A 14614-nucleotide genomic window follows, 5' to 3' on the forward strand; every position below is an offset into this window, starting at 1 on the left:
TTTAATTCTCATGTTCATATTCTTTTTGAATGGACAATAAGATATATAATGGTACTTTTTTCTACAATAATGACAAGTAATATGAGGGTATGTCATAAGAGGTGCCTTTTAAAAAATTGTATTGAGATTCTTTTGTTTCTTAATAGGGTCATATCTAATACCCGCTTTATCAAAAACACATCTTTGATTTTCAAGAAGCATGTTGAGATTATCTCTACCTTTTACAAAATTTTCAAGTGTTTTTGTTAAATCATCAACATTGTTTTTTAAAGTAGTTTTCTCATTAGAGATAGTATCAAAATCATTTTTCAAAACAATTTTTTCTTTCTTTAATTCTTCTACATTAATAGATAAAGATGCAACAGATTTTTTCAACACATTATTTTTGGCACAAACTTTTCTAAATTCATCTTGTAGTTCATGGAATGCACTTTCAAGTTCTTCATAAAGAATAGTTACATCATCTTGAGTAGAGTCTTCATCTTCAAGAGCCATGAGACATAAGTTGGTTACTTCATTTTCAATTTCATCACTTGAGCTTTCATTTTCACTTTCTTCCCAAGCTGCTACCATGGCCTTTTTGTTTCTTTTGTAATCTTTTCCATGATTCTTCAATTTTGGACAATCCATCTTCATATATTCAGGATTTTTGCACTCATAGCAAATAATAGGCTCTTTCTTGTTATCTTTGTTGTACTATTTCTTGAAACGTCTTTTTCCTCCATAATTGTTTTTCTTGAAGTGCTTTTTGAGATTTCTACTAAACATGGCATAGCTTTCATCCTCATTGGAGTTTTCATGTTCTTCTTCATTTGATGAGGTTTTGAATGCAATTCCACTTTTCTTTTTGTTTTCAACATCCTCATGTCCTTTCATGGTGATCTCATGAGTCATAAGGGAACCCATAAGCTCATCCAATCCAAGTGTGGAGAGATTTTTGGCTTCTATAATGGCCGTGACCTTTGCTTCCCAATTCTTTGGTAAACACCTAAGAATTTTTCTCACCAACTCACTGTTAGCATAAGTTTTGCCAAGAGACTTCAAAGAGTTTACAATTTCAGTAAATCTAGTAAACATACTTGAAATAGATTCATCAGAGTTCATTTTAAACAATTCATAACTATGAACAAGCATATCAATACGAGAATCCTTCACTTGGTTTGTACCTTCATATGTTACCTCAAGTTTGTCCCAAATTTCTTTTGTCGAATCACAACTTGAAATTCCATTATACTACTTATAGTCTAATCCACAAACAAGGGTGAGTTTGGCTTTAGCATTGGCTTGTAATAATTTATGATCCCTCTCATCACATTCATCTTCAGTTTAAGTATACTAATATTGTCTACTAATTTGGTAGGAATTTTTGGACCTTTGGTGGCAATAATCCACATGGCATAATCAGTGGCTTGTAGGTATAAGGTCATCTTATCCTTCTAATGACTATAGTTGTTTCTGTCAAACAATGGTGGCCTATTTGTGGCTTGTCCTTCAGCTAAGGTTGCCATGGATCGAAACTCCCAGATAGTTAAATCTAAAACAAGAGTTTGACTCTGATACCAATTGTTACCCAAAAGACAACCTAAGAGGAGGGGTGAATTAGGTTTTTACAAATAAAAATAATAATACCCTAATAAAAATTATGATTACCATAATAGATAAATATAGTTAATGAAATAAAAATAATTAAAATAAGTGTTCTAATAACTGTGTCAATTAATGATTTTAGCACAATAAAAATATGAAATATAGCTATGGCAATTTAAACAAAAAAAGAGATAAGGGAGAGAGAGGCAAACAAATTTATAGTAGTTTGGCTTCAACTCGGCTTACGTCCACTCCTCAAGCTTTACTTGAGATTTTTCACTATTCTCTAGCTTCACAGGGTGCTAACAACCTTTTCACAGATTGAGTATGTGACAACCCTCACCATTGATTAGTACTAATCTATGATTAAGCATGTTAACTGGCTGATTGACTGAAATTCTGAACTGATTGATTTAGTGTGTTAGTTTAAATGCATGTCTATCTGTTTGACTGTTAAATTATCTGTTCATGTATTATGTTTAAATTGCAAATTGAAGGCCTTATCGGCGGTCGAATCTGAAATTGATTAATGTTTTATGCTAATTGGAATTTATGTGATTGTATGGTATATTTAATTGAAATTTGATTTAAAATGATTAAATTGGATTAATTAAGTTGAATCATATTAGGTTGTAGTATTTACATGTTTGCCACTTAGTGGACAATTCTAGGATCATTTAGTTGACTCTTATGTTAGCATTATAACATTTCTTCAGCCATTTTGAAGACACAACCGACTAGAGAGAGAGAGAGAGAGAGATAGGAGAAATTGAGTTCATCTAGGCATTTAGCTTGGAGACTTGAAGATATTGAAGGTTTATTGCATAATTGAGCCTCCAGACTTGAAATTGAGCAACCTAGGTAAGGATTTCATCCTTTTAATTGTGAAATCAAGTTAGTTCTTGCATGGTTCTTGAAAGATTAGAGTTTTAAAGCCAAGAATTGGCTTAATATGTTGAATTGAGTAGGAATTCATGCATGCATGTTCATATGGTTGAATTTTGAAGTTGTTTTATGAGGATTTCTTCATGCATGTTCATATTTTGAGTCTTGATCCATGAACTCAACATGTTTTGAAGTTAAACATTGCATTTGATCTTGTTTTGTAGCATTGGTGTCCCTAGGAACCCATGCATGTGTTGAATTTGCATTGTTCTTTATGTTCAGGAAAACCTCTTTGAGATTTGTGTTTAATTGAACTACCTTTGGGCTTTGATTTTGCAAATTGATCTTCGAAACATGTTATACTATGAGTTTACAAGAGTTTTCCAGAAAATTAGCCCAAAATGATTGAATTTGATGCTTCAAAATTGAGTTTTGAGCTTGAGGTTCAAATCTGAAAATTTGAAGATTTTGGACTCACGCTTGAGCGGGGAACTCCACGCTCGAGCATATAAACTGAGTTCATGCAATCTGCTCGAGCGGGAAAAGTGACGCTTGAGCGGGAAATGTGTGTATCCAGTACTTTGCACGTGTTTACAGTCCGCTCGAACGGGGGAGTGCACGCTCAAGCGAGGACTTGTGTCTTACGCTCGAGCGGGTATCGAGCGCCCATCGAGCGTGAATTTTGTACATCTAGTACTTTTACTGTAGTTTACAGTCTGCTTGAGCGGAGGAATCCAAGCTCAAGCAGATCCCTTTTGTCTGCATGTCCGCTGGAGCGGAGAAAGCCACGCTCGAGCGGGACCCCTGTTTCAACAAAATTTTGAAAAGTGCTTAAAAGTGCATCTTTGCATCCTCATTTCATCCTAGGCATTCTTAGGTCTAGTTTAAGACATCTTAATGCGGTTATTGATGTAGAACCACATCGAGTCAAGATAGGGACTAAGTTATTGTTTCCCAAACGTGCAATTTAGTGTGTGTTCATCCTATAACTATGTAGGGTTGGCATCCGTGGACGCGCACTAGCTTATCTGTAGCCCAGAACTCTGTGAGTAACAATGTTGTAAAGATATATTCAATCATGAATATTTTCTGAATGATCAACTGTACTGCTTTATGAACTGATACTTCATACTGAATGAATGCTTGTCCTATTTGCGAATTGTATTCGTGGCATCCATAGCAATTTACTGTTACTGCTACTGTTACAGAGATCTCTGTCGGTTCCTATGTTGGAACCACTACTGTTTACTGATATGATGGCCATCGACTAACTGTTCGGTTTTTTAAGACCTACTGTACTGTTTGCTATGGGATGTACCACTTATGACTGTTATGATCGAATAATTGATATACTGCTTAAACGACTGTTTTAAATACTGAAAGGACATTCATTTTTAACCTCTTTATACGACTGTTATTCATTGGGTTTTAGCTCACTGTTTATATATATATGTAGGTGTCCAGGCACCGGATCGGAGCTAGGAGCGTTGGGTTAAACTCCCTTTTTGTCAAGCCAACTACTGTGCCTCACTATGAGGTTCCATGTACCGCCAAGCCAAGGCTGCTTCGGGGCGTTTTAGACTTTCCTCTTTCTGTCTCTATATTGTATAGACTGTATAGACTCGTACTGTACTGTTATGGTAGGGATTTGGTTCCTAACCCGAATGTTTGTATATGTATGTATAGTACTGTTGGGTACTGAATGTGAATATGTATGAAAAATATTTTTGCATACAGACTGTCACAGCTCATTGGACATCTTTTAATTACTGTTTTGGCTTTCGCCAGCCCCTGTACTCTGTATTATTGTTTTACTGTTAAGCAGGCCTTCGGTAATCTCGGATTACTGGCCGGTTACAGTGCTAAACCCATAGGGGCTGGTTTGGGTCGTGACAGAGTGGTATCAGAGTGATATTAAACCACGATTAATACCGCACACACGTATCCAAATGAGCTATAGGATGTCCTAGAAAAATAAATAGGGCATTGCATGAGCGTGAAAAGTGTGTGTGGCCATGACATGAATATCTGTGCTAATGTGTTTAAGTATGCAACTGTCTATATTTATTATTGCTATAATTGTCTATAGTGAAATGGATAATGCAAGAACTACTGACGAAACTGAATTATCTGAGGCCAAAATGGCAAGGCTAGAGAGAACAGTTGAAATGTTGACTGAGGCCTTGAGGCTGCAACAATAGAACCAACAGCCCCCACCTCCTCCAGTACAGCTAGAGCCACCTGTTAATGATGATATAATAGCTCTGACACAGAAGTTTAGTAAGATGAAACCGCCATCCTTTCAGGGGGGCCTTGAACCCTTAAAGGCCGAAGCGTAGGTGCTTGAAACAGAAGTGTTTCTGTGTTCTGAAGCACACAAAGTCCTATTGGCTACCTTTACTTTGCAAGAGGAAGCTAGACGGTGGTGGATGCTTGTCCGTGACACCGGCACTGTTATGAATTGGGCTCAGTTTAAGAGATCCTTCTTTGAGAAATACTTTCCTCAGTGTGTCAGGGACCGCAAAGTGACTGAGTTTGAACAACTGAAACAAGGCACCATGTCGGTTGTAGAGTACGAATCTAAATTCACTAAACTCGCCAGATATGCACCACACATGGTTGATACTGATTACAAAAAGGGCAGGAAGTTTGAAGGCGACCTTAATGTTGAAATACTTGACAGGATCGATGTTCTGAAATTACTGAAGTATGTGGATGTTCTTGACCGAGTAATCATGGCTGAGTCGAACATCGAGGCACTGAAACAGATTGAAACACCGGGAACTGAATGACGTGGTAAGAGACGAGGCTTCAAGTTCAAGAAAGGCCGGAACAGTCCATTGAATAAAAAGTAAAATACAGGGTCAACAACCAGTTCTAGTCAGGGAAGTGGTTCCATACCGCCCTGTTTTGAATGTGGTAAGAAACATAAGGGGGTTTGTTATAAAATATCTGGTGCTTGTTACAGGTGTGGCAAGGTGGGCCACATAGTTAAGGATTGCCCTTCTGCTCCTCAGGGCAATAGTAAATCTGCACTAAGCGCCGCAACATCAACTGCTCCACCAAAACCCAACCCCAAAGCTACTAGAAAAGAGCCTATGAGGCAAGGCCGAGTGTTCGTACTCGTACCGGGAGATGTACAGAATACCGAGACCGTTGTGTCAGGTATTCTCTCAATTTGTGCTCAAAATGCATATGTTTTGATTGATTCGGGGTCTACACATTCATATGTATCGCATGCTTTTTCGCAAAAATTGAATAGACCATTGAAACCCATGAACTATCTGTTAGCTATATCTTTACCTATTGGGGGATCCATGACTTGTGCTTATATGTACCCTGCATGTGAAATTGTTGTTGGGGATGTTCATCTGTATATTGATTTACTGCCATTGAATATAAATCATTTTGATGTGATATTGGGAATAGATTGGTTAACGAAATATCATGTTACCATAGACTGTATAACAAAACAAGTTGTTTTCCATCCACCCGGACTGTCTGAATTTGTGTTTAATGGAGTTAGAGTAGTTCCTCCCCTGTATCTGATTTCATCCATGAAAGCTTTCAAACTGATTAGGAAGGGATGTAAAGGGTATCTATGTTCTATATTGACTGTACCTATTGATGATAAAACTAATGTGGACAGTATCCCTATAGTCAGAGAATTCCCAGATGTTTTTCCAGATAATCTGCCAGGGGATTTGATTGATAGGGAGATTGAGTTCACCATTGATGTGATTCCGGGTACACAACCAGTATCTAAAGCTCCTTATAGAATGACACCGATTGAATTGAAAGAGTTAAAAGTTCAGCTACAGGAACTGCTAGATAAGAAGTTCATCAGGCTTAGTATTTCACTGTGGGGCGCGCCAATCCTATTTGTGAAAAAGAAAGACGGCTCACTGAGACTCTGTATTGACTACCGTGAACTGAACAAGGTAACAGTGAAAAATAAATATCCATTGCCTTGCATTGATGATTTATTTGACCAGTTACAGGGTGCCCAAGTGTTCTCCAAAATTGATCTGAGATCTGGATTACCACAAGTTGAAAGTCAAGACATGGGACATTGAAAAGACTGCCTTTCGAACGAGATATGGACACTACGAATTTTTTGTTATGCCTTTCGGAGTTATTAATGCACCAGCTGCATTTATGGACCTTATGAACCGAATTTTTAAACCATTCCTCAATGACTTTATTGTTGTATTCATAGATGACATTTTAATTTATTCCAAAAGCACGGAGGAACATGAACATCATTTGAGAATTGCCCTACAGACCCTAAGAGAACAGAAACTGTATACTAAACTGACTAAATGTGAATTTTGGCTTGACAGTGTTATGTTTTTGGGGTATGTGATCAGTAAGAATGGAATTTCAGTTGATCCGTAGAAAATTGAAGCAGTAGTGAGTTGGCCTAGACAGAAAAATGTCACTGAAGTCTGAAGTTTTCTAGGCTTAGCCGGGTATTACAGAAGGTTTGTCAAAGATTTCTCCAAAATTGCCCTACCACTGACGCAGTTGACTCAAAAGGGGATATCATTTGACTGGATCGATCAGAGAGAATCAGCCTTTCAAGAGTTGAAGACTCGACTTGTGACTACACCAATTCTTACCCTACCCTCAGGTACGGATGGTTATACTATATTTAGTGATGCTTCTCATAAGGGTTTGAGATGTGTTTTAATGCAGAATGGAAAAGTTATTGCGTATGCTTCCCGACAACTGAGACCGCATGAAAAGAACTACCCGACCCATGATTTGGAACTTGCTGCAGTGGTGTTTGCACTGAAAATTTGGCGTTACTACCTTTATGGGGCTACATGTGAGGTATACACAGACCACAAGAGTTTAAAGTATTTCTTCACATAGAAAAAACTGAACATGAGGCAGCGGAGATGGTTAGAACTAATTAAAGACTATGATTTGTAAATTTTGTACCACCCAGGAAAGCTAATACCGTTGCCGATGCATTGAGCCGGAAATCGATTGGAAATTTAGCCTGTTTACTTACTGGACAAAAAGAGTTGCTATGTGACCTTGAAAGATTTGAAGTTGAGGTCGTTTTGCGTGAACAAGGTGGAACCTTAGCTGCTATTTTTGTTCAACCGGCACTTATCGAACAGATCAAAGAGAAACAGCAACAGGATGACTTCTTGAAGAAGATCATCGATGAATGAGAATCTAAACCGAGGCCGGGTTTCAAATTTGAAAACAATGTACTGAAGTTTTAAGGAAGGTTATGTGTACCGAGTGATTTTGAACTGAAAAGAAGAATTCTGCAAGAGGGCCACAATTCAAAACTGTAAACACAAAAATGTACCAAGACTTGAAACTGGACTTCTGGTGGCCGGGAATGAAGAAAGAAATTGCTGATTTTGTGTCGAAATGTCTTTATTTCCAACAAGTCAAAGCCGAACATCAACGACTCGCAGGCCTACTGCAGCCTTTACCAATACCGGAGTGGAAATGGGAACATATCGCCATGGATTTTATTGTTGGTTTACCTCGCTCCAGTAAAGGTATGGACTCAATTTGGGTTATTGTTAATAGATTGACTAAATCTGTTCACTTCTTACTTGTCAAAACAATTTATAATGCGGACAAATTGGCTATACTCTATATTGATGAAATTGTCAGATTGCATGGAGTGCTTGTGACTATTGTTTCTGATAGGGACTCGAAGTTTACTTCGAGATTCTGGCAAAGTTTATAGACAGCATTGGATACTGAACTCAGACTGAGTAGTACGTACCATCCTCAGACAGATGGCCAGTCAGAAAGAACCATCCAGACTCTGGAGGATTTATTGAGAATGTGTGTTCTTGATTTCCAAGGAAATTGGAAAAACCATTTGCCTTTAGCTTAGTTTGCCTACAATAACAGTTTTCACTCGAGCATTGGTATGGCGCCTTTCGAGGCTTTGTATGGTAGAAAATGTCGATCTCTGATTTGCTGGGCAGAAGTTGGAGATAGGCCTTTTCTTGGGCCCGAGATTGTACAAGAAACTACCGAAAAAGTGAAACTGATCCAACAGAGACTGAAAACCGCACAAAGCCGACAAAAAAGTTATGCGGACGTCCGAAGGCGAGACAGAGAATATGAAGTAGGTGATCATGTTTTTGTAAAAGTGACACCGATGAAGGGCCAGACTCGTCTTGGAGTCAAGGGTAAGCTAGCGCCGAGATATGTCGGACCGTATGAGATTATTGAAAAGATTAATCTGGTGGCGTATCAAGTAGCGCTTCCTCTTGAAATGGAGCATATGCATAACATGTTCCATATTTCAATGTTGAGGAAATACCTTCAGGATCTCTTCCATGTGATTGAGCCTACCTGTGTATTGCTAAGTGATGACTGCACTTATGAAGAACGACCTATTCAGATTGTAAACAGACGGATCAAGAAGTTGAGGAATAAAGAGATTCCATTGGTGAAAGTTGATTGGCAAAACCATGGTGGCGTTTATGGCACTTGGGAAAGGGAAGACGATATGATCAAGAGGTATCCTGAATTGTTCCCACTGAATCCGGTATTCTTCCAAAATAAAGGTAATTCGAGTTTGGAGGACCAAACTCTTTGTAAGGAGGGGAGACTGTGACAACCCTCACCACTGATTAGTGCTAATCTATGATTAAGCATGTTAACTGACTGATTGACTAAAATTCTGAACTGATTGATTTAGTGTGTTAGTTTAAATGCATGTCTATCTGTTTGACTGTTAAATTATCTGTTCATGTATTATGTTTAAATTGCAAATTGAAGGCCTTATCGACGGCCGAATCAAAAATTGATTAATGTTTTATGCTAATTGGAATTTATGTGATTTTATGGTATATTTAGTTGAAGTTTGATTTAGAATGATTAAACTGGATTAATTAAGTTGAATCACATTAGGTTGTAGTATTTACATGTTTGCCACTTAGTGGACAATTCTAGGATCATTTAGTTGACTCTTATGTTAGCATTATAACATTTCTTTAGCCATTTTGAAGACACAACCGACTAGAGAGAGAGAGATAAGAGAAATTGAGTTCATCTAGGCATTTAGCTTGAAGACTTGAAGATATTGAAGGTTAATTGCATAATTGAGCCTCTAGACTTGAAATTGAGCAACCTAGGTAAGGATTTCATCCTTTTAATTATGAAATCAAGTTAGTTCTTGCATGGTTCTTGGAAGATTAGAGTTTTAAAGCCAAGAATTGGCTTAATATGTTGAATTGAGTAGGAATTCATGCATGCATGTTCATATGGTTGAAATTTGAAGTTGTTTCATGAGGATTTCTTCATGCATGTTCATATTTTGAGTCTTGATCCATGAACTCAACATGTTTTGAAGTTAAACATTGCATTTGATCTTGTTTTGTAGCATTGGTGTCCCTAGGAACCCATGCATGTGTTTAATTTGCATTGTTCTTCATGTTTATGAAAACCTCTTTGAGATTTGTGTTTAATTGAACTACCTTTGGGCTTTGATTTTGCAAATTGATCTTCGAAACATGTTATATTATGAGTTTACAAGAGTTTTCCAGAAAATTAGCCCCAAAAGATCGAATTTGATGCTTTAAAGTTGAGTTTTGAGCTCGAGGTTCAAATCTGGAAATTTGAAGATTTTGGACTCACGCTCGAGCGGAGAACTCCATGCTTGAGCGTATAAAATGAGTTCATGCAATCCGCTCGAGTAGGGAAAGTGACGCTCGAGCGAGAAATGCGTGTATCCAGTACTTTGTATGTGTTTACAGTCCGCTTGAGTGGGGGAGTGCACGCTCGAGCGAGGCCTTGTGTCTCACGCTCGAGCGGGTATCGAGCGTCCATCGAGCGTGAGTTTTGTACATCTAGTACTTTTACTGTAGTTTACAGTCTGCTTGAGCGGAGGAATCCAAGCTCAAGCGGATCCCTTTTGTCTGCATGTCCGCTCGAGCGGAGAAAGCCACGCTCGAGCGGGACCCCTGTTTCAACAAAATTTTGAAAAGTGCTTAAAAGTGCATCTTTGCATCCTTATTCCATCCTAGGCATTCTTAGGTCTAGTTTAAGACATCTTAATGAGGATATTGATGTAGAACCACATTGAGTCAAGATAGGGACTAAGTTATTGTTTCCCAAACGTGCAACTTAGTGTGTGTTCATCCTGTAACTGTGTAGGGTTGGCATCCGTGGACGCGCACTAGCTTATCTGTAGCCCAGAACTCTGTGAATAACAATGTTGTAAAGATATATTCAATCATGAATATTTTCTGAATGATCAACTGTACTGCTTTCTGAACTGATACTTCTTACTGAATGAATGCTTGTCCTATTTGAGAACTGTATTCGTGGCATCCATAGCAATTTGCTATTACTGCACTGTTACTGCTACTGTTACAGAGATCTCTGTCGGTTCCCATATTGGAATCACTACTGTTTACTGATGTGATGGCCATTGACTGATTGTTCGGTTTGTTAAGACCTATTGTACTGTTTGCTATGGGATGTACCACTTATGACTGCTATGATCGAATAATTGATATACTGCTCAAACGACTGTTTTAAATACTGAAAGGACATTCATTCTTAACCTCTTTACACAACTGTTATTCACTGGGCTTTAGCTCACTATGGTGTCCAAGCACCGGATCGGAGCTAGGAGCGTTGGGTTAAACTCTTTTTTTGTCAAGCCAACCACTGTGCCTCACTGCGAGGTTCCATGTACCGCCAAGCCAAGGCTGCTTCGGGGCGTTTTAGACTTTCCCCTTTCTGTCTCTGTATTGTATAGACTGTATAGACTAGTATTGTACTGTTATGGTAGGGATTTGGTTCCTAACCCGAATGTTTGTATATGTATGTATAGTACTGTTGGGTACTGAATGTGAATATGTATGAAACATATTTTTGTATACAGACTGTCACAGCACATTGGACATCTTTTAATTACTGTTTTGGCTTCCGCCAGCCCCTGTACTCTGTATTACTGTTTTACTGTTAAGCAGGCCTTCAGTTATCTCAGATTACTGGCCGGTTACGGTGCTAAACCTATAGGGGCGGGTTTGGGTCGTGACAGAGTAATCCTCCACGGATTTTACACAGACTTTCTAAGTCCAAAAAACACTGAGAATACTACACTCTTATAGGATTGAAAAGAAGGTGTTTTTGTTTTCACAAAAAGCTACAAGAATTATCTCTCAAAGATATATATAAAAATGAGACTTTGATTTTTCTGTAATCCTCACACAGGAAAAATGGGCTCAAAGCTATACGACTTAATGTATAATTTCTGAGAGAGGATGTAAACAAAAATTGAAGAACACTTCACAGAAAAATTTTCAAATAATAGATGAGAGTGATTTTAGATCAAGGAATATTTTCTGGTTGGTTTCTGTAACTTGTTTGTAGTTGTTGTCACTTGTACACATCAGAAGTTTTGGTATATATAATGAAACTTATAGCCATTTATAGCCGTTATATTCATTTGAATATCTTCCACTCCTTCATTACAAATTTGAATATCTTCCACTTGAACCTTTGGAACCTGTTGAACTGTTGCGGTGCTGGGCTGTTTGAACCTTTGTTGTTGGGCTATTTGAACCTCTGTTTTGGGCTGTTTGAACTCCTGATTTAATCAAATATTAAATACATTCTAACAACATTTAGGATAAAGGTTTAGGCGAGAAATAATGGTACAAAATAAATTTTGATTCTATTTTTCTCTTTCAAATAAATTAAAACATAATTAAATAAATCATCAAAATAAATGTTGATTCTATTTTTCTCTTTCAAATAAATCATCAAAATAAATTGTGATTCTATTTTTTTCTTCCAAATAAATTAAAACATAATTAAATAAATCATCAAAATAAATAAGTTTAATATAAGTCATATGTGTGGATTCCACCACTTATCAATGTCTTAATATTGTATCTTCCTGTGTTAGTTGGTACACTAATAAGTATTTCTATCATTATTATTATCTTTTATTAAAAGTGTTTGGATTATCTCAATTTAACTATCTCAATTTGAAAGAACATTTTAGATTTGGTAAGCTCATTTTAAGTAGAGGTGAGCATGGTCTGATTTCGAATCAAACCATTTAAATGCGATTTAGTTCGGTTTAGAGCATAATATATGCTTACAAAAAAAATCATACTATAACATTTTCAAAAAAATTCAACAATTCATAAATTTTAAAAATATTAATATCGTGCCCATCAAACAAAGTTAAGTTGAGAGGAGACCAAGTTGAGTTGAGTTGCACTGGCAGTTGTATACCCATACAGGGGAGGGAGATAGGATACCATGGTGACAACAAAGGCGGTATTGACGGATTGCTCTGTTTGGCTATCGGGAGATTCCCCACCACAGACTAGGATTTCGTTGTTCTGGTATTGGATAATCTTAAATATTAGGGACTAGAATTTTTTTAAACAGTATTGCTAGAAACACTAATGATTAATGTTATAGAACTCAAAAGTTCTATTAAAATTTTTAGCTAATACATCAAACTCATAATCATTTCACTTTTTCTCTCACAAACATCGCATTCAACTATAAAATTTTTTTTATCATCTTTCCAAACACAAAAATTTTAGCTTACTAACATAGTCAAAAACTAAAATAGCCTATTAAAATAGCAACTTCCCAAACACCATCTAAATGTCTTACATGGATGTGGGACCCACACCATGTGGGTCTCATGTGGGTTCCACACCCATGTGAGACTTTTAGTAGAAATTTTGATAGAACTTTTGAGATCTCTAACATTTTTGAACATTAATTAGTAACTAAGACATGAGTCAACCAGGTAAGACATAATATCTACCGAATAAATATATATGGTTTAAGTTATACAGTCTAGTTTGGTTCAAATCTGGAACTGTGAACCTAAATTCAGAACCAATCCACGAAGACCAAATTAGCAATTTTCCAAATCATGACCAAATCATGAATTAAAAACACTAAACCAAATCTATCAGATTGGTCTAGACCGGTTTGATTTGTTGATTTTTTTGTTTACTTACGCAGCCCTAATTTTGAAACTCATTTTTGGAATGATATTGGTAATATGAACAATTCACTTTCTAATACTCATATAGTAAAATATTCATATGAAAAATTAAGATGATCAGACGCATTCACTTTTTAATACTCGTTCAATAGAATATTTATGTTAAAAATTAAGATGATTGGATATCGATTATTATATGTTTAATTCACATTTGTATTATAAGAAATAAATGACTACTTTTGAAATTATAATTATCATCCAATTTTTATACACAGCGGGTCCTATAATTGGGATCACTGATATCGACCTCAAAATGAGTTCACAAAATTCAAAAGTTCTCTCAAGTTAAATCTAGCTCGAGAGAATTCAATCATTTACTAAATTTTTTTAATTAATTTAATAATTTATTAATAAATTTATTATGCAATTAAAAATTTAAAAGATGAGGATTACAAGGGATAATTCATATGTAATTTAAAGGAAACTTTATGACTGTATTTACAATTTATCCAAATAGAAATAAAAATATATATATATAAATTAAAAAATGCAATACTAATATACTTCTCTTTTCCTCTCTCAAATTATGAAAAATAAACAAACTTCTCTTTTTTGTTAATTTATTATCACTCCCTTTAATATGTTCAAATTCTACTTTATATCCTTGTCCTACTATATAATCTAAAAATTTTGCCCATCTTTTACTACTCATTAAGTTTATTATGAAATCTAACTATAGCTTCGCAGTTTGTTCTAATTGTAAAGGGCTTGTGTAAAAATAATCTAAATTTGTTTATTGCATATACTATTCTTAATATTTCAAAATCTAAGTGGGTCATGGTTGTATCTTTTTCTTTAATTTTTTCAGAATTATATCTACAAATGCGCTCTTTATTTTTAATATCATACTTGCTAGGTTTAGCTAATAATACTGTTCCCCATCCTAATTCGCTTGCATCTATTTCTATGACTATATATTCTGATTCTAAGGGAAGTTGTAGGTCGGGAAATTTCTACAAATGTCTTTAATTTTTCTTACTAAAGCTATATCTTGTTGGTTAAAATATTTTTGTCCTGTGGGTGTGGTCTTGCTATATAGAGGTTCTATTATTTTACTAAGGTTAGGAATATACATTCATGCATAATTTAAATCCCTAA

This window comes from Camellia sinensis, chromosome 1 (assembly GCF_055761805.1).
Source record: "Camellia sinensis isolate YWXY chromosome 1, ASM5576180v1, whole genome shotgun sequence".
Lineage (NCBI taxonomy): Eukaryota > Viridiplantae > Streptophyta > Magnoliopsida > Ericales > Theaceae > Camellia > Camellia sinensis.